The 20774-nt window shown below is 37.1% G+C and overlaps 1 pseudogene; it reads right to left on the bottom strand.

Annotated features, from left to right (window-relative positions):
- Positions 1-2319: 2319 nt before the first annotated feature.
- Positions 2320-11250, bottom strand: LOC114382339 (annotated as a pseudogene).
- Positions 11251-20774: the final 9524 nt, after the last annotated feature.

Raw genomic sequence — 20774 nt, 5'->3', positions numbered from 1 at the left:
CAAATCAAATGAAATATTAATGTTTTTTATATAGTATACATATTGGTGTGTGACTGTGTGTGTAGGTATGGGAGGGAATATGAACGTTGACCGTTCAAAGGTTGAAGATGTGGAGGGTAAGGTTTGAGATTTAGGATTGAAGGAGAACTATGATTCGTGGAATAAAGATGCTACCAAACGCTCTTGGTCCTAAATCGATGGCTTAACAAAGTAGTAGTCATACCATATACTATATATTATATTATTAGCTTCATCATCACCACCATAATTTTATCTATTTAATTTAGTAATTTAATATTTAAATTTTGATTTTATATATGAAATAAATCACATTTTAAGAAAATATTTACTTTTGTATTGTGTGCTGATGATCGCAATAAAAATTAATCACATCTTTTTTGACAGAGAAACTATTGCATATCATTACCATAATTAAAATAAATAAAATACTACTATTACTACTTATACTATGCCTACACGGACTCGAATTAATTAGAACGACTTGGATTTGCCTTTTAGAGCACTGCGCGTGTGCTAGCCAGCCAGCATTGTAGCGTGTACGCGTGCACCTGCGTAAGCCTCTTTGCATTTGCGTTCGCTACTCTAGCCGCGTACGCGCAGTGACAACTACAACCTGAGAAAGAGAAATAATATAAATATATACAATAATGATATTTATATATTTGTATAATATTATTTTATGTATTTTTTCTTATCATCTCATATTATATACTTTTTAGTTGAAAATCTTATTATATACATCATATCTTTTACTTTTTTTATTTTTTCTTCTTTATTCATCTTTCTTTCTTACACATTTTTTGTCTTAAAAAGTAAATTAAATGTATAAATAATATTATTCTTTATAAATTGGAGTTAAATCACGTTGATACTTCTTTGAATCTTATGCTGAGAGAAGTTAAATCACATGACTCGCTCAATTATTAGAATTAAATCACGAGCTATTTTTATTTATTTATCAATATTTCAGTCAAGTATATATGAATGTAGGTAAAATTAATTTTAAACAATATTGATTTTGAATAATGTGATTTATATTTAGTTTTTTTATTATAAAAATAACTTTTTTTTTTAATAAATACAAAAATTATCTAAAGTTACTTCAACTAAAAAATAATTTTAAACCTAAAATAGTTATGGATTTTTTTTACATGAAATCAAATACGTAAAAATTGATGTAAAATCAATTTTGAACCCAAAATCAATTTTTTTGCATGCAACCAAACACACACTAAGATATTTAGAGTTATTGGATTAATCCATTCAAGATTTGGTTTAAGTTGTGTAAATCTAAAAGCTTAAACTTGAAATCTAATTATATAATTATCTCTATTATCATTGTCAACACTAATGTCATGAAATCATGGTTGTGGTGATCTTGATGATGATAAGGATCATGACAATGAAAATGATAACAATTATGATGATGAATTAAAGACAATTTTAAAAAGAATGATGTGACAATTGAGATATTAATTTTAATATCAATTAATCATTTTATTTGATTTATTTTTTTTGGTTTAATTACATAAAAATATAAATTAGTGTACTTATTAACTTAAAAATTAGCTTATATAAACCATATTTGTAATTGCTATTATATTTTGTAGTTTCTTTATATAAGTGAGTGCACAACATTTGTACTCAGCTGTTGTGATCAAGTTCAGGTACTTGTGGGCACTCGTGCTTTGAACTGAGTTTTAATAATATCATTACTTGACCCTTAAAAAAAACTTAAATATTTTGGTTGAATGTGTACTTTATATATATATATATATATATATATATATATATATATATATATATATAATGCACGTTTGATTGGACACTGAGGAATTGATTCTGAATTTGAAATATATTTTTATATGTTTAGTTTCATATTAAAAAAAATCAAAATTAATTTTAGGTCCAAAATTAATTCAGGATTGAAATAATTTTAAATAGTTTTTATGTTAAATCCAAAATTTCATATAAAATTTTACTAACTTGATTTTATAATAAATCATCCAAACATAAATTACACCACTTCAAAATTAATATTACCAACGTCTATTTAAACACACACTTAGATTTTAGTCAAATTAATTGAAGTTCATTATTATATATAGATTATGGTTGCATGATAAAAAAGGGTAAAGCAAACAAAATTACGTGTATATTTTATCAGTCTCATGCAATAACTTTCCCATCCACTGTTACATAAGTTCACACTTTTTCATATAAAAAGGAAACCCCATCACAATCTCATTCAATCATCCACATGCATGTAATTCAACTTGGAACTCATTGGTTCAAAAGAATCTGATATCATGTAAATGAATTAACCATGACATTTGATTTACATCTCTTAACATTAACTGAAGGATTAAGACATGATCCTAAGATGAAAAATAAATATTCTGCAAACAATATTCTATTCTCAATTTGGCAGCATAAGGCTGAAAACAAATGCTGAAGAAGTACAAGATTAACCGTGGAAGAGACTATAACATGGAAAATGACAAACAACTTCAAATAGAAAAAGCCAGCAAGAAGCATTGAGAATGAAAATACACTACAGAACCACCAACCATTACAAGTATTTACAACCACACATGATCACCTACCATCTGTTGATGTGAAAGACTCCACAAATCCATACGGACGCGTAAGTATGCTTGTATGAGTGTTATCCAAGCTAGGATGTTAGCAGCAGCACACATAAGAATGAAGATTCATCACCTTCATCACCTGCAACACACGAACGGCCAAAGCGAAACACCACGCAACCCAAATACTTGGAAGATTACGCATGAGATCAAACACGTGACTGCATGCATGGTTACGAGTTCGTTAGTCAGTTAGCTTAAGTAGTTACGAACCGTTAGGGTCGTTAGCATCGTTAGCTCCTTGTAACTAACAGAAACGTGTTGTATAAAAGCTTGATGATATGAGAATAAACTCAGAGTGATATTTCAGAAGAAAGTTAGCTTAGTAAGAAGGCCCTTGACCTCGAATCAAGGAACCCATAGCTCGTAATCACCACGTTCCCTTCCTTTTCCCTCTCCCTCACGACCGGCTCATATCAACTGGTCCGACCTGCCACCCATGGCGGAGCACGAAACCCGCCGCACCACCATCGACCGCCTAGAAGAAGCCATTACCGCCCTTTCCGAGAGACATTCCGACCTTGCCAACAAAGTCGAAGCCATGTGTGAACACCTCTCGCACCTCTCTCACCCCACCCCGCCATCAACTCAACCTTCGTTTCCCTCCAGACCACCCGTCAAGCTGGATGTCCCTCGGTTCGACGGCCATGATCCACTGGGTTGGATCTTCAAAATCTCGCAGTTCTTTGAGTATCAAGGAACCCCGGAGGAAGAACGCATTACAGTAGCCTCTTTCTACCTTGATGGGCCAGCACTCAGCTGGTTCCAATGGATGTTCAGGAACGGATTCATCATGTCGTGGCCGGCGCTGCTCCAGGCAATTGAGGCTCGCTTCGCTCCATCGTTCTACGATGACCCGCGAGGAACTTTGTTCAAGTTAACCCAAAGGAGCTCAGTCACGGAGTACCTCACCGAGTTCGAGAGGTTAGCTAATCGTATCATCGGACTCTCCCCTTTGGTGCTGCTTAGTTGCTTTATCTCCGATCTAAGTCTGGAGATCAGACGTGAAGTACAAGCTTTTCAACCTATCTCATTACCACAAGCCACCTCATTAGCTCGTCTTCAGGAAGACAAAATAAACGACCGAAAGAAACACTACTCCCGGCCTTCACCTTTATCCTCATTTCCACCACCACAACCACCCTCCTCACATCCAAACAGTAACCTCCATACTACACCCAAAACCCCTTTTATCCAAAGAACACAAGAGGACATGGCCTACAGACGTGAAAAGGGCCTATGTTATAATTGCGATGAGAAATGGAGCTCATCGCACAGATGCAAGGGACGCGTCTTGCTTCTCATCGCTGATTCTGACGAGTCTTCCCTGACGGGATCATCTTTCGATGAACAAACGCCCACACTCCCCCACGAACCTAATCTTGACCCACTCGAACCTCACTCAACCTTCGACCCAACCCCATTTCAACCCCATATATCCTCTATGCCATGGCAGGAGTTCCTGCTACAAACACCTTTCATCTTTATGGCTCCATTAATAACACACACGTCATTATTTTGATCGATAGCGGGAGCACACATAATTTCATTCAACCACGAATCGCAAAGTTCTTGAATCTTCCCTTTGAAGACACGATTTCTCTCAGAGTAATGGTAGGAAATGGCTCAGTCATGGATTGCAGGCAATTGTGTGCTGCTACAAAGCTTATTGTCCAAGAACATGAATTCACGGTCACCTTGCGTGTACTTCCGGTGAGTGGAGCTGAGGTAGTCCTCGGTGTCGAATGGCTTCGCACCTTGGGTCCCGTCGTCACCAACTACACTTCCTTCACCATGCAATTCTCACACGAAGGCAAGCCTATCAACCTTTACGCGGATGTTCAGTCAAACTCTTTCCTCGCCTCAGCTACCCAGGTTCGACGAATGCTATCCACCAGTTCAACTTCAAGTCTCTTCCACCTTGCACTTCTACCCACCCCTCCAACAGATCAACCTCCACACCCTTCCCATACCATTCCCGCCATTAACAATATCTTGCTCAAGTACCAAGCATTGTTTCAGCAACCTTCATCTCTTCCCCCTTCCAGACACCACAATCACCATATTAATATCCTTCCTGTAGCTAACCCCATCAACGTGCGCCCATATAGATATCCCCATTTCTAGAAGACGAAAACCAAGCGTCAAGTCATAGCATTGTTGGACTCCAGTCTCATCCGGCCAAGCCATAGTCCATTTTCTTCTCTGGTGTTACTGGTGAAGAAGAAAGATGGTACATAGCGGATGTGTGTCGATTATAGAGCATTAAAGGCAATCACGGTCCGAGATCGATTCCTTCTCCCAATGATTGACGAGTTGCTCGACAAATTAGGTAATGCTTCGTGGTTCTCAAAGCTTGATTTGTGGCAAGGATTTCATCAAATCCTCATGGCAGAAGAAGACATCGAGAAAAATGCCTTCTGAACCCACCACGGTCATTATGAATATCGAGTGATGCTGTTCGGCCTCTACAACGCGCCATCTACATTTCAATCTGCCATGAACGCTCTACTCAACCCCTTCCTGAGGAAATTTGCAGAAGTCTTCTTCGATGACATCCTCATATATAGCGCAACCCTCAATGATCATCTTCAACATCTAGAATGCATCTTCAACTCACTGTTGCAGGCTCGTTATTACCTCAAGCATTCAAAATTTTTGTTTGGCCAATGCCAACTTGATTACTTGGGCCACGTCGTCTCGGGCAGCAGTGTCAGGCCAGACCCAACAAAAATCAAGGCCATCGTGGATTGGAGTATCCCACGATCTACAAGAGACCTTAGAGCATTCTTAGGCCTCACAGGCTTCTATCGAAAATTTGTGAAAGGATACGTTGCCCTCGCTGCGCCATTGACAAAGCTTCTCTGCAAAAATTCATTTCACTGGACGTCGAAATCTCAAGCCGCCTTCGATACTTTGAAGGAAGTTATGACAGCTGCGCCGGTATTAGCCCTACCGAACTTCACTCTTCCCTTCATTATAGAAACAGATGCATCAAACACGGCTATGGGAGTTGTGCTCCACCAACACGGTCACCCCATAGCTTACTTTAGCAAACCCTTCTGCCAGCGACTCCAACATGCCTCAGCTTACGTTAGAGAATTGCACGCCATCATCGCCGCGGTTCGAAAATGGCGGCAGTATTTACTGGGTCATAAGTTCATCGTCTTCATCGATCACCGGAGTCTTCGTGAACTCATGTCTCAGGTGGTCCAGACGTCGGAACAGCAGTTCTATTTGGCCAAGCTTCTTGGATACGACTATGATATCCAATATAAGGCGGGTACTTCTAACATTGTCGCTGATTCGCTATCTCGTAGGGATGAACCTTCTTCAGGCCAGTACTTGGTTCTCTCTGTACCTCACCCAGCTAAAGGCAACCCTTATGGCTAGCTCAAAGTTCCAGAAGCAACGAGAAGCCATTCAGTCTCAGCCTGAAGCACACCCTGAATTTTCCATTTTAGATGACTTTATCATCTTCAAAGGTGCTATATGGTTAGATTCCCAAAATCCGTTTATTCCTTCCTTACTCCATGAGTATCATGCAACCCCTGTGGGTGGTCATTTTGGAATCAAGAAGACCCTGCACCGCCTTCAGTCCAACTTCCAATGGCACAACATGATCTAGGACGTCAAGACTTTCATTCGTGAGTGTGCAGTATGCCAACAGATCAAACACATCACATGCAAGAGCGCGGGCTTGTTGCAATCAATCCCTATGCTGGCCAGAGTTTGGGAGGACCTCTCCATGGACTTCGTGACCCACCTCCCCAGCTCCCAAGGATTCATGACGATCATAGTAGTAGTTGATAGATTCTCTAAAGGCGTCCACTTCGGTGCCTTACCAACGCAGTTCACAGCTTTCATAGTAGCCACGTTATTCATGGATACTATATGCAAACTCCATGGATTCCCGCGAAGCATCATATCAGATCGTGACCCGATCTTCATCAGCTCGTTTTGGAAGGAGCTCTTCAAGATGAGCGGCACCACGTTACGCATGAGCACTGCCTACCATCCTCAAACAGATGGTCAGACAGAAGTGATGAATCAAACACTCGAGCAATATTTGCATTCCTTCGTGCATCACCAACCCGTGTCTTGGTTCAAGTTCCTCGCACTGGCAGAATGGTCGTACAACACCTCACAGCACGCAAGTACTGGGTTAACCCCGTACGAGGTGATCTATGGTAAGGCCCCTCCAACTTTCTCCAGCTATCTCCGCGGTTCGTCCCGTAATGACGTCGTAGACTCAGTGTTGGGTACACGAGAAGAGGTCCATGCGCTACTCAAACGCAAACTCCTCAAGGCTCAGGAAAACATGAAGTTCTTCGCAGACCAGTCATGACGAGAAGTTGTTTACGAAGTGGACCAAATGGTTTACGTAAAGCTGAGACCCCACCGACAGTCTTCACTTCGCTCACAACCTTCAAACAAGCTCACCAAGCGTTACTTCGGTCCCTTTCGAGTTTTGGAACATATCGGCAAGGTGGCTTATCGATTGCAGTTGCCTGAGGGATCCAAGCTACATCCCGTATTCCACTGTTCCTTACTCCGACCTCACTATGGTCCCTTGGAACTACCGCAAGCCCCTCTTCCCCCAGATGCGTCCCACAATAGCCCCATATTGGAACTTCTCACTATTCTGGATTCTCGCGTGGATTCTTCTACTCAACCCCCCACACGCATGGTCTTGGTGCAATGGGTTGGGGTACCCCTAGAAGACTCGACCTGGGAACGCTGAGACGATATTCGAAGCAACCACCACCTTGAGGACAAGGTGGTTTTCCCAGGGGTGGATAGTGTTAGCAGCAGCACGCATAAGAATGAAGATTCATCACCTGCAACACACGAACGGCCAAAGCGAAACACCACGCAACCCAAATACTTGGAAGATTACGCATGAGATCAAACACGTGACTGCATGCATGGTTACGAGTTCGTTAGTCAGTTAGCTTAAGTAGTTACGAACCATTAGGGTCGTTAGCATCGTTAGCTCCTTGTAACTAACAGAAACGTGTTGTATAAAAGCTTGATGATATGAGAATAAACTCAGAGTGATATTTCAGAAGAAAGTTAGCTTAGTAAGGAGGCCCTTGACCTCGAATCAAGGAACCCATAGCTCGTAATCACCACGTTCCCTTCCTTTTCCCTCTCCCTCACGACCAGCTCATATCATAGGAGGTAGGAGTGTGGAAGAAGAAGATTCCATTTGGCTTCTACCTTCATAAGCCTGCCATTTCTTCAATGCTTGTGGTAAAGACATGGCTAGGTCAATGCCATATACATCTTCAGAACTTTGATCAGATGGTTTCCAAAGTTCTACAAGAGAAGAAAGCACATTAACAGCATGACCTGTGTCTGGCCTTTGATATGGCTCCCTTGCACAACAATGGCCAGCTAACTCAGCCACGGTGTGGATACTAGCAAGTGTTTCCTCATTGAGCTCAATTGTGTGGTCAATGGCTTTCTGGAATGAGTCTTTATTTACATACATTCTACATTACCATGTTACAAGGTGCATGCTATCCTCTGGTTGGGTATCATCAAGTGTTCTTCTTCCAGTTATTAGCTCCATCAATATTACCCCAAAGCTGAACACATCAACTTTAGTTGTCACACGACCAGTAACTGCAAGCAGATATCATGGCATTGTTAGACACCTATTTGGTTGAACTTAATCAACAACAAAATTTTGATAGTAACAATTACAAGCAAAAATCAGTTTCACAATTGATATAAGAAAAGCAAGGTTACCTTCCTAATGAAATGAAAGTTACCAGTTGCTTATAAAGCATTCCAGACACTATATCTTGCTATTCAAATGCAAATAAAACTAGATTTTATGATATACTTTTTGCTGAGATACTTAGCCATTGACTTGAAATGTATAGCCAACATCCAAACCAAACCAATATCTAGATCAAGAACAGACCATCTCTACTTGCTTCTTTCAAAATAATTCAAAGAATAGATAAAATATTATACATTGACGGTGTAAAGATCATCTAATCACAAATTTTCAATTGTCATGTACTGTAAAATTGTTTACTTATATTTTAACTAGCTTAAAATTCATATCAAGATGATTTCTAATTAGTTGATAGTGTAAAAGCTTTCACACTAACATTGCATGTCTATTAAACTCTAATTCAAAATAGATTTATAACAAAGAAAGTGCTTAGAGAAGGGGAATAAAAACAAGAAGATACCTGCGTATTTTGGTGCCAAATATCCAAAAGTTCCAGCAATCCTTGTTTCTGTGGTAGCTTTTCCTTCTGGAGCAAGACGCACAAGACCAAAATCTGAAACCTTTGCTCTCATATCATCTCCAAGGAGAATGTTTAAAGGCTTTAAATCTCTATGAATGAAGCTTTGATGGGCCAAGCTATGAAGGTACTCAACAACCCTTGTCAAATCTAAGGCAATGGTCAATCTTCTGTTCCACTCCAATGGCTTCAGTCCTTCTTCCATCCAATTAAAAAGGTGTATACTTAATGTCCCCTGAGGCATGTACTCATACACAAGAAGCTTCTCATTCCCATCCAAGCAGTAACCAAGAAGAGAAACAAGATGCCGGTGGCGAACCTTGGTCAAAACAACAATTTCAGACTTAAATTCTGTTGCACCTTTCCCACTAATTGCCCCCGACTCCATCCTTTTCACAACAATCTTTGGGTCGTCATGCAGTTCACCTTTGTAAACCGTTCCAAAACCTCCTTGTCCCAGTATATTCTTCTCACTGAAATTGTCAGTGACATTCCTCAGAACTTGTATAGAAATAATCATGTTTCCTGCTTCACCCATTTGAATATCCCCCGCCTCACTGCCAGCCATGGTTCGCATTCCAATTCCACTAACATCAACACTAAGACTTGAAGCTGCAACCGTTATCTTCACATTTTCACTGTCCAATCCAGAATGCCGTGGATGAATAACCATTGCATTTGGACTCTGCACCTTGCTCAATCGTTTCTGCTTCATCCTAAACAGACAAAAAACCAAGAAACCAATCACCAAAACCAACACCACACCACCAATCACAACAAACACAATCACCACTACATGTGAGGATTTTTTCCCATCATTTTCTTCACTTCTGTTCGGAGCTGTTGAATTCAGTGGACCTAAAGGTGATGATCTTGGCCCTGGGCTGGGCTTATCCTTCCCTATGTCCTTATTCCCATTTGTGGTAAGAACCACATGGCTCTTAAAACTCGGGATCTTCCCATAAAGACGATTGTTTGCAACATTCAATTCAACAAGCCCGGGCAAAAAAGCCAACTCTTTTGGAATTGGCCCAATGAGATTATTATCAGCAAGCACAAGCCTTTGCAGTGATTTAAGCAAACCAAACTCAGGAGCTATAGTACCCTCAAGACCCATCTTCTGAAAATTAACAAAGTAATATCCCCCCACCGCGACAAGTAACCCCAATCCAATCCGCACAAGGATTATTCCCCTTCCAATTCCTAGCAAACCTTCTAGGATACCCTAAAACCCTCACAACAGAAAGCAGAATCTCCACCCTTGGATCACAATTCCCTACATGCGACAAACAAAAACTATTAGAATCATCACCCAAATCCAAATCCACCTCAACCCCAGAACCAAACTCAGGCACTGCCCCCTGAAACAAGTTATTAGTCAAGTTCATAACGTTGAGTGATTTCAACCCCAACAAAGACTCGGGAACAGGACTCGTGAAAGCATTATCCATCAAGTTCAAATCTTGCAAGCTTTCCAACCCAGAAAATTTAGGAAGAGGCCCAGTAACGGCATTGGAATGCAACCAAACCTGCGTCAACGATGTCATGTTCTGCAAAACATCAACATTACCGCCAAGGTTGTTGCTTTCACCACTCTTTTGTCCGTTCAACCAGAGGGTCTCAATCTGCGACCCGAAAAAGCTCAAAGGCAACACACCCTCGAGATTATTGAAGGCCAAGTGCAAGTGGGTCAACGTGGGAAGGCTCGAGAAGAAATCCGGGAGCGTTCCGACAATGTTGGCTGAATTCGTGGAAATTTTTTGGAGGGAAGAACAGTTAACGACGCTGTCAGGGATTTTCCAAGGTTTGAACGGGTTGTTGTCGATCTCGACGCTTTGAAGCTCCGACAAGCCGATGAAGAAGTCGTTAGGAATGGAATAGAATTGGTTATTGCTAAGAATGAGGACTTGGAGGGAGCTTAAACCGTTTAGGCTCAGAAGATGACCCAAAATGTTGTTGAATTGGAGCTCCAAGCGTTCCAATTGGGTCAAGGTTTGGATCACGGTGGGGTTGGGGAGTGTCCCCTGGAGGCCCTGGTGCCCGATTTGGATCCGGGCGACCCGTTTTACCTCTTCGGAGCGCACGACGTGTTTCCACTTACACGGGTCCGGGTCGGACCACCCGAGAGATTCGGGCGGGTTGAGGGTGTCCCTGAGGGCGAGCATTGCTGAGGTGTCATCTTGGGAGTGTGCATAGAGGATTACGGAGAGGAAACAAGAGGGGTATGTAGCGATGTGGGACTTGTGGTTCCTCATAGTGAAGAAGATGGAGGGAGAAAGGTGGTGGTGTGAAATGGGTGGGGGGTGTGTGGGAAGTGAAGTGAAGCAGTGAGAGACGGGCACATGGAGGTGGGAACCACGTTGTTTTTATAATGATTTAGTGTTATTTTTTATTTTTATTCGTATAAATTTTTTGTTTTAATCATTTAAAATATATATATATATATATATATATATTTTAAAACACTTTAAATAATATTTTTTTATTATTTAAAACATTTTTTATTATTTAAAGTGCTATGGATAACATCAAAACAAAAAAAATATCTTATAAGAATAAAAAAATTACTAAATTATTAAAACAAAGAAGATATTTAAATCTTTTTTAACTAGATTTTTTTTCATAAAAAATAAATGATTAATTTTTTTAAATATCTAAAATTTATTTAAGAAATTAATTTTTTTTAATAAATATTTTTTTCATACATACAAGTCAAAAATCTAATTCATGACTACATATTCAAGAATAGATTTATTTATTTATCAATAATGTCACATCATATTAATAAAAAAGTAGAATTCTTTATTGAAAAATATTAATATTTATTTTGTTAGAAAAAAATTAAAACCACCTCAATAGCACTTTGAAAAGGTGTGACTTTACCACTAGTTGGTGTGGTTCTGGCAAGTGGGGGCCACTAGCTAGCCAACTTGGCATGTTGGAATTGTGTTTTCCATTGGAGGAGAAGAGGGAAGAGGAGTGGGGATGGGAAATTGTTACGGTTGACAGTTGGAGGGATTTTGTTTGTCTGTGATGAAAGGCACTGTGAATCTTATCTAACTGTTTTTTGTTGATACGGTTCAGATTCAGAGTATTGCTGGCGTGGTATTAGGCGTGTAGCTGAGTTGAGATCATGTGTTTATGTCTTTTACGGAAAAGGGGAAAAAAGAAAACAAATGATAGATTGGTGATTATGGTTGGATATTTTGTGAGATGTGTAATCATTTTGTATAGGGGATATTGCTCTTAATCATTTTGGAGATATATGTACTCTTGGCTGGTTTCTACTATACTCTATTATCAATTCATCACCATCAATAATAATAGTAATAATTATAAGATTTTCAAAGTTCAACATAAAAATCCACCATAAATTGTTTTATGTCTACCCTCTTCAATGTATAGGAAATTAAAATTAAAATCTAAGCACAATTACCTCTATTGTTAGTTACTTCTATATATTTAGTGTTTCCCCCTCCAATTAATTGTTTCAGTTATAGATAATCCTCAAGTGAGCATTATAAGTTATGATTGCTTGAGCCTTTAACTATAAGCCGCAAAACTAGGGTCCTCAACCTATACTAAGCTGAACTTGTAAATCTCAGGTTAACTCCAAGATTTAAGTATTTGGCTTAGAGTGCAAACTCAATCTATGATGAACTTAAGATTAGTCTAATATAAAGTCAATTCATGTAGAACTTAGCTTGTATTTGACCAAAGGTCGACCAAGAAATTATTGAGTATTGATCTAGAATTTATACTCAACTCAAGATGGATTTAAGGTAAGTTTAAACTCGGACAAGTTTATAATTTTCCTACTTAGGCAACATTGGACTTGAAATTAACCTAAAAGCTAAATTCTCAACCTAAAATTCAAGTTTAGCTGACGATAAACTTTGAGGTCAACGTAAGAGCTCAAGGTAATTTAAATAATAACAGTAATAAAGAAAGCATTATCCTCTAAATATATTAATTTTTTCATTTTCATTTAATATTTTATTTGTGAAGTGAAGAATAACTATCAAATGTTGGATCTGTTGTTTCAAAGTTTGATAGGAACACCTTTTTATAAAATTGATGATAATAATTACAATATATACTTCAATCAATTTTAATTTTACTTTTTTTTATAGTGAAGTAGTGTATTTCTATGGAAAGAATTTAATACCCACGTTAGACAAAAAATCTATTCACCTACTTGTAAATATAGAAAAAGTTAAATAACTTGGACATAATAATAATACTCAAAATATCCAATAACAAAACTGAGACTTGTTGACCGTGAATACTACGTCAAGATCAACACGTGGACAACTAAATAAGGTCAATTGGCATGTAGTCAGTTAGAAGGAAGTTGAATTTATAAAACAAATATAAATAAATAAATAGAACAGTAATGGAATAATAAAATGACTTTAATTGTGGTGAAGTTGTTTATTCATTGGAGGTTGGGCTCGATCTCTCACAAATAGGCATGACAATGGGGTCCGAATCTGTGGGGTCCGCCCCGGACCCGCTCCGATTTTGACGGGAAAATCCGAGTTGACCGGAGTCGGGATCGGGTTTTTCCCGATAGCCAAATTCGGGTTCGGGATCGGGGATGGGATTCTCAATACCCGCCCCGAACCCGTACCAGAACCCGCCCCGCTAATTATTAATATATATATAACACATTGAAATATGAAATTATTAGATTAAATTTTATGTTAATGTTGAATTGAATTTTATGTTTTATTTAAAATTATATTTTTTATTTTATGAAAAATTATATTTTTTAATAAAATTTTATAAAAATGTCGAAGGCGGGGCGGGGAAAACCCGACCCCGGTCGGGGACGGGGATGAGGTGTAAATACACACACCCGTCGATTTCGGGGGCGGGGGTGGGGAGGGAAATGGGGAGTCGGGGTGGGGTAAACAAAACCCGACCTCGACCCGCCCCGTTGCCATGCCTACTCACAAACACGAGCATGATGATTTCTTGTAGTTCTAAGCGGAATTAATTACTGGCAGAGATTTTATTTTATTTTAACAAAGTTTCTTATTCATTTTTCCTTGTATTTTGTTACCATCTCCAAGATAAATAATGGATGATCTTAAACTGTAACGAAAAGTATTTATGATCTTATGTAAATTACTTAATCTTCTCATTGCTAGGTTCAATTTATTTTGAAGTATAAAATACAAAGAACATGTTAACGTTCATATCATAAGTGTAGTTGGGAATTGTGAAATAAGAATACATAATTTAATTTTTAGTCTTTTATTAATCAAAGTCATGTATGTGTGTAATTTACTTGTAGTCACACAAAAAACGTGTAGTTTATTATGTTGACCATATTAACTATATTTCAACTGTCACTCGTTCATCAACCAAGCATTAATAAATAAATTGTGTGAAGAAAATTAAGTTCTGTGGTACGTAGATGCTACTCGCGAAATACAATAGACGTTTGATGGAGGCATATATGCAGTTTCCCCTACCTTTTTCACTTCTCAAAATTAATATGCAGTTTTTTGTGTGACTATAAGTAAATTACAATTTAATTATAGGTCCAAGTTAGTGATTACCATCTTTGGGAGGCTATGATAGCAGTTTCACCGAAAAGAAAAGAAAAATAACTATGATAGCAGTTGGCAGCCATGTTGGCTTTTGGCTTGTAAAAGAGAAAAAGTTCGAAACATTATTTTTACCGGAAATTATAAATAGAGTTTCAAGAGTTATGATTAAAGAAAATAAATACTTTTCTAATTTGTCCAAAAATATTAATCGAGTTATATACGTACATAAAAACTCTACGTTTACTCTGCTAGTTGGAAATGGTGGGAAAGTAAACCTTAATTATCAAAATTTCAACCTTCAAACCTTAGTTGCTAGCAACAAGCTACCACTAAATAACTCAATGGTTTAGTGCATGATTAAACCTTCTGTTTCAGTATTTTCTAGCACGAGATTCTTTAAAGTCATCCACCTAATCATCTGTTCTCACGAATACAAGGTTCAAGATCATCATAAGATCTAAACATAAATAACAGATAGAAAGTGAGTTATCACATTCCTAAACAGATAGAAATGAATGAAAGCACACATATATAATAAAAGTATAATAAGCTCAACTTAGCACAATTCACTTCATGTTATCACTCATTGCATAACATCATTTGTCTCAATGATTTAATTACAAAATCATATTTTACACTTTCACATTAATCATGTGTTCAGAATAACACATCTCAAAAACAACATAACATATCACACTTACACAATTCATTACCCACAATCACGTAACAAGTCACAATGATCATTATACAGACATTATGCAAAAGATACACTAAAACTTAATTTTATAAGCAATGTGGTACCATGTCAGTGAAAAATCTCGTTGGGCACCTAGGAGTACATGACAAGACAGACCACACACTAGTAAGTCAAGTCACTCTCACTAGGTAAAATCATAGGGAAACCAATCAGGGTCACGCTATTTTGCGAGAATGCTCCAATCATGTGGGATCAACAAAGACTTAAAGAACCACTCAAACATTTACCCCCAAGGCCTAGACTCGAAAAAGTCCATGGCTTCTCTCTCTTGATTCAGGTCCAACTTAAAAAATATTTTAGTACGAAAACTCTATCTATGAATTATACAAAACACAGACTTCTCAATTGTTTGCAAAATAATTTTAACTCTCCGAGTCTCAAAGTGATTAAATTTGTCGGGTTCCCACAGTGGATCCTATCATAATACTCATCGCGCATTAACTTGTCATTCTTAAAGGGTCTTACAGTCATGTGATTATACGGTTCATAGCTCACAACTCAATGTACACAACATCTCAATACACATGTATCTTACAATTCAACACATATTCAATTCATTACATACACCTATTCTCTTCACAATGTTATAATCTTAGAGCAACATGTTTTCACACCCTCATGAATCATATACACATCACACATTATTAATATATACATGGCACAAACACAAACTTTACCTATGAATTATGCAATACACACAACTACTCAATTATTTTCAAAATCATTTTAACTCGTTGCGCCTCAAAGTGATTCAACTCGTTGGGTTTTCACAGTGGATCCAATCACAATATTCATCATGCATTAACTCGTCGCCCTTAAAGAGTATTACAGTTGTGTGATTGCACAGTTCATAGCTCACAACTCAATACATACAATATCTTAATACACATGTATCTTACAATTAATCACATATTCAATTTTTCACTTATGCACAATCTCAATTACAATTTCATGATCCCAATATAACAATTTATCACGTTAATCTAGTAAATCTTGTCCAAAATACAAACGAATTATACAAAAATGTTTCTCACAACATGGGTAGTAAAATCACTTAAACAATTTCTCATAATCATATTAAAATCAAAGGAATCAAAATCGTAGGTTCAAAACACAAAAAACACCAAGCGTACTCAATTTTATCAACCAATTTGCATTAGGACATCAATTGATCCGTCAAACATAACAATCTTGTGATTATAATCATAAAGGCAAAATTGTAATCATAAACATCCAAAATAAATTCCCATTTTATCCTCTAAGGATTCCTACACATGTTCATTTTAATCCCAATTGTGATAAATTCATTCCTTACCTCTAAGTGGGCTCACGTGTGTAGTGCGACAGTGATAGCAACGTCTTTAGTGGTTTCCTAAGATTCCTTAAGCCTTTCTTCCTCTTCCAAAACCCTATCTTTTTGAAAACCCTAACATAGCAAGTGTGATAGGGTTTTGGAAGAGGAAGAAAGACTTGAGGAATCTTAGGAAACCACCAGAGTTGTCGCTATCGCTGTCAGACTACACATGTGAGCCCGCTTAGAGGTAAAGGATGAATTTATCACAATTGGGATTAGAATGAACATGTGTAGGGATCCTTAGAAGATCAAATTAAGGTTAATTTTGGGGTGTTTTATGCGTTTTAATTTTGCCTATATAATGATAACTACGAATTGCTCATGTTTGACGGGTCAATTAATGCCCTGATGTGAATTGGATGGTTTAATTGAGTGTTTGGCTTTAAATGTTAAAAACCTAGAAATTTGTGAATTCTTGATTCTTGCACGTTTTCTTGAAATTGATTAAGGGGTTTTGTTCCCTATGATGTGATAATGTGTTAGTGAGAAGGTATGATGAGACATGTGTTGTGAACAACTGTGGAATTAATACATTCCTCAATGTGATTATACATGTTATTGTGAAGTGTAAAGTGATGACATTGAGTTGTGAGTTATGAACTGTATAATCACACAACTGTAAGACCCTTCAAGGGCAACGAGTTAATTCGCAACGATTATTGTGATGAGATTCACTGTGGGAACTCGACGAGTTGAATCACTTTGAGGCATAATGAGTTAAAATGATTTTACAAACAATTGAGTAGTTGTGTGTATTGCATAGTTCAAACTTCAGTGACACACATATGATTTTAAACACCAGTTTTAATGAGATGATTAGTCATGTGAACATAACATATTAGTATTATTACTGTGTGATATGTATATGATGCATGAGGCATGATAACATGATGTCTTGGGATTATGAAAGTGTGATGAACTGTGTGTAAGTGACAAATTGAGTATGTGTTAAATTGTGAGATCACACGTGTATTAAGCTGTTGTGAGCTATGAACCGTACAATCACATGACTGTAAGACCCTTTAAGGGCGACGAGTTAATGCACGACGAGTATTGTGATGGATCCACTATGGAACCCGACGAGTTGAATCACTTAGAGGCGCGACGAGTTAAAATTATTATGGGAACAATTGAGGAGTCATGTGTTTTGTATAGTTCATAGATAGAGTCTTCATGTTAAAATATTTTCTGAGTTGGACCTGAATCAGGAGGGAGAGGCCTTGAAGGACTATTTGGAGTCTAGGCCTTGGGAGTAAATACACCCGGTTTGAGTATTCCTTTAAGCCTATGTCGATCCCATATGGTTAGAGTATTTTCACAAAAAGCGTGACCTTGATTGCTCTCTCTATGATTTTACCTAGTGAGAGTGACTTGACTTACCGATGTATGACTTGTCTTGTCATGTACTCCTAGGCACCTGATGAGATTTTTCACTGACCTGATACCACATTGCATATAAAATTGAGTCTTAGTGTATTTGTTGCATAATGTCTATGTAATGATCATTGTGATTTGTTACGTGATGGTGAATAATGAATTGTGTGAGCATGAGATGTTGTATTGTACTTGAATGTGTTGTTCTGAACACGTGATTATGTGAAAGTGTGAAATGTGATTTTGTGATTAGATTCTTGGGACAAGTGATGTTACATGAGTGGTAAAATGATGTGAATTGTGCTAAGTTGAGCTTGTTATACTTATATTATATATGTGCCTTCATTTATCTCTACCTGTTTAGGAATGTAATAACTCACTCCCTGTGTTTTGTTTGTGTTTGGATCCTGTCAGGATCTCAAAGCTTGTGTTCATGGGAGCAGATAACTAGGTGCATAACTTTAAAAAATCTTGTGTTAGGGGATGTTCGGACACAATGCTCTAATAGGATGTGACATTGGAACATGAGTTTGTGTTTCAATTGCATCATGTTCTAAGCATATTATTTTACTTTATTTTATTTTGCTGCTTAATTTGAGTTCTTTTGTAAACTTGGACGGTCTTGTTTTGAGCCGGAGATGTTTTTAATAAGTTTTATTTGGTAAAAGTGAATCGAATGTGACCGTTTTACCCACGTGAATTTGTTTAAGTGATTTGAATAAAATTGATTTAATTAAATTCTGCATTTTTATATGTTTTTCTTATTTATATGTATATCGGGATAGATGGTATCACAAAATCAAATTCGTGTTTCAAACTTTCTTCCTTCTACGCTGCTGCACTGCACTGCACCCTTAAGAAGAAGCAAGTTTTGTGTTGTCATTGAGCTGCATGTGTGTGGGAGGAAGTTTTGTTTCAGTCCAAAACCTCTGAAATTCCTAGGTGGGGAGGAAGTTCAATCAATGTGTGGTAACTGTACTTGAGTTAAATTTTGCTTCATGAATTATTATTGATTGGGATTGAGGTACTGATTTTTGTGTGCCTTCTTTAAATTATGTAACAGAAGCCAAAAAAAAAATATCAATGAAAAATATTTGTATCTACATAAGCCACTTGGGGGCCTGGTAACTGGGCTACTATAACAGTTTATACAAAACTCTTGAAAACTATGCCAGGAAGTGATAGGCATAATAATAATCATAATAGAAAAACTAATCATGACGATATATATTAAATTAGTTGTTGCAAAAAACTAATAATAGTATAAGCTTAATATTTTGTTGGTAATTATTGGAATAGTGGAAATGCCTTTAATTTGAGGACATTTAGGTTTGTCATATGATACACTTGTTTGAGTTCTGATACATTTTAGAATCTATTTGATAAAGGACTACACAAATGAAGAAAAGTATGTTCCTACATCAAATAAGCAGGCATCATGCATATCTTTCATTCATTCATATATGTTATTTTATTATAGCTATTTATAAAAGACTACACAAGTGCAAGGTTTAGAAATTATAATTTCTACAGAATAGCATTGATGTTGCAGCAATCTTGAAATATTTTTCTATGAACTTTTTTAAATGATTAGATGGTTTGTTTTGAGTTGGATCAAAGTTTATGTTGCTTTACAAGAACTTGGATCTCAAAGAAATGTAGGTTTAATAAATCCATTACAGTCATGAGGGATAGTGATGAGGTAATCTGGTCATTTCTAATTAGCTAATTGATTTCTTTTCTCTGTTGCAGAATAAGTAGTCAGAACCTTCTATTATTGAGAAAAGGAGGGATGGTGATGAGGTATACTGGTAGATAATACTGCAATGTTATCACATGTGACATTTGTTGGTCATAACGAGAGGGTTATGTTATTCTTAAATAGACATGGAGTTAATTGCCTAATTATTCATGGGTGTAAAACATGTTCTCCTCTGGAATAAATTATGAATTAGTTCCATATATTTGGATTTTCTGCCAAAAGAATTTCTTAATGGTGATTTTGTTTATTTTCCCAATTCGCATCCTGTTCTTATCAGACTTTTGTTTGTTTCTATATCTTGAGTATCATAGCTGCTGAGCAGCAAGTGTGATATCTCCTTTAGATATTTGCAGCAAATGGTGTCACAAGAAAGTTCTCCAATAAACTTCACTATGAGAGCGTAAGAATATGCCCTGTTGTCCTTTTGCACTCTTATGTGATATGCAATTACTTAATTTGTTAAGTTTGTAAATTTTGATTCAAGGTATGATTATGTTATTGCACTGTGTCCTGGATGGAGCAGCAAAAAATTACCAAAGGGTCCTTCTAAAAGGTACTGCCTTCCTTTTAATATCAACTTTATTTAATTTTTGGCCCTTAGTTCTGATCAACAATTTTCCATTAGCTGTTTTTTGTAGGACTCTCACTCTTTTTCCTTTTCCTTCTGTACCTGCAAATGTATACATTTCTGTCTATTTTATTGTTATATAATTCTTTTTGTCCACTTCTCAACAATATGCTTATTGTTCTTATAGTTCTATACTGATTTTGTTTATTGGTTTGTACTGTGGCTATAGGTTTATAATTTTGCCTATCATGTGTATATGTAATTTTAGGTATTCTTCATCGCACATTAATTTTTTTAGAAGATTATTCTCTATTCCCAATTCACTTATATTGTGAATCATGTTTCTGTGGGCTACTTAAGTATTTTTTTATAACTTGTCTAACAGAGCTTTTTATGATAGAGTCGTCCACTTCATCCTTTCAATGCTATTAAACACTTCGCTCCTGAATACTCTGAGGAG

The sequence above is a fragment of the Glycine soja genome, chromosome 13 (genome assembly GCF_004193775.1).
Source record: "Glycine soja cultivar W05 chromosome 13, ASM419377v2, whole genome shotgun sequence".
Taxonomy (NCBI): Eukaryota; Viridiplantae; Streptophyta; class Magnoliopsida; order Fabales; family Fabaceae; genus Glycine; species Glycine soja.
The sequence above is the reverse complement of the archived record's forward strand: the minus strand, read 5'-3'. Positions and strand labels throughout refer to the sequence as shown.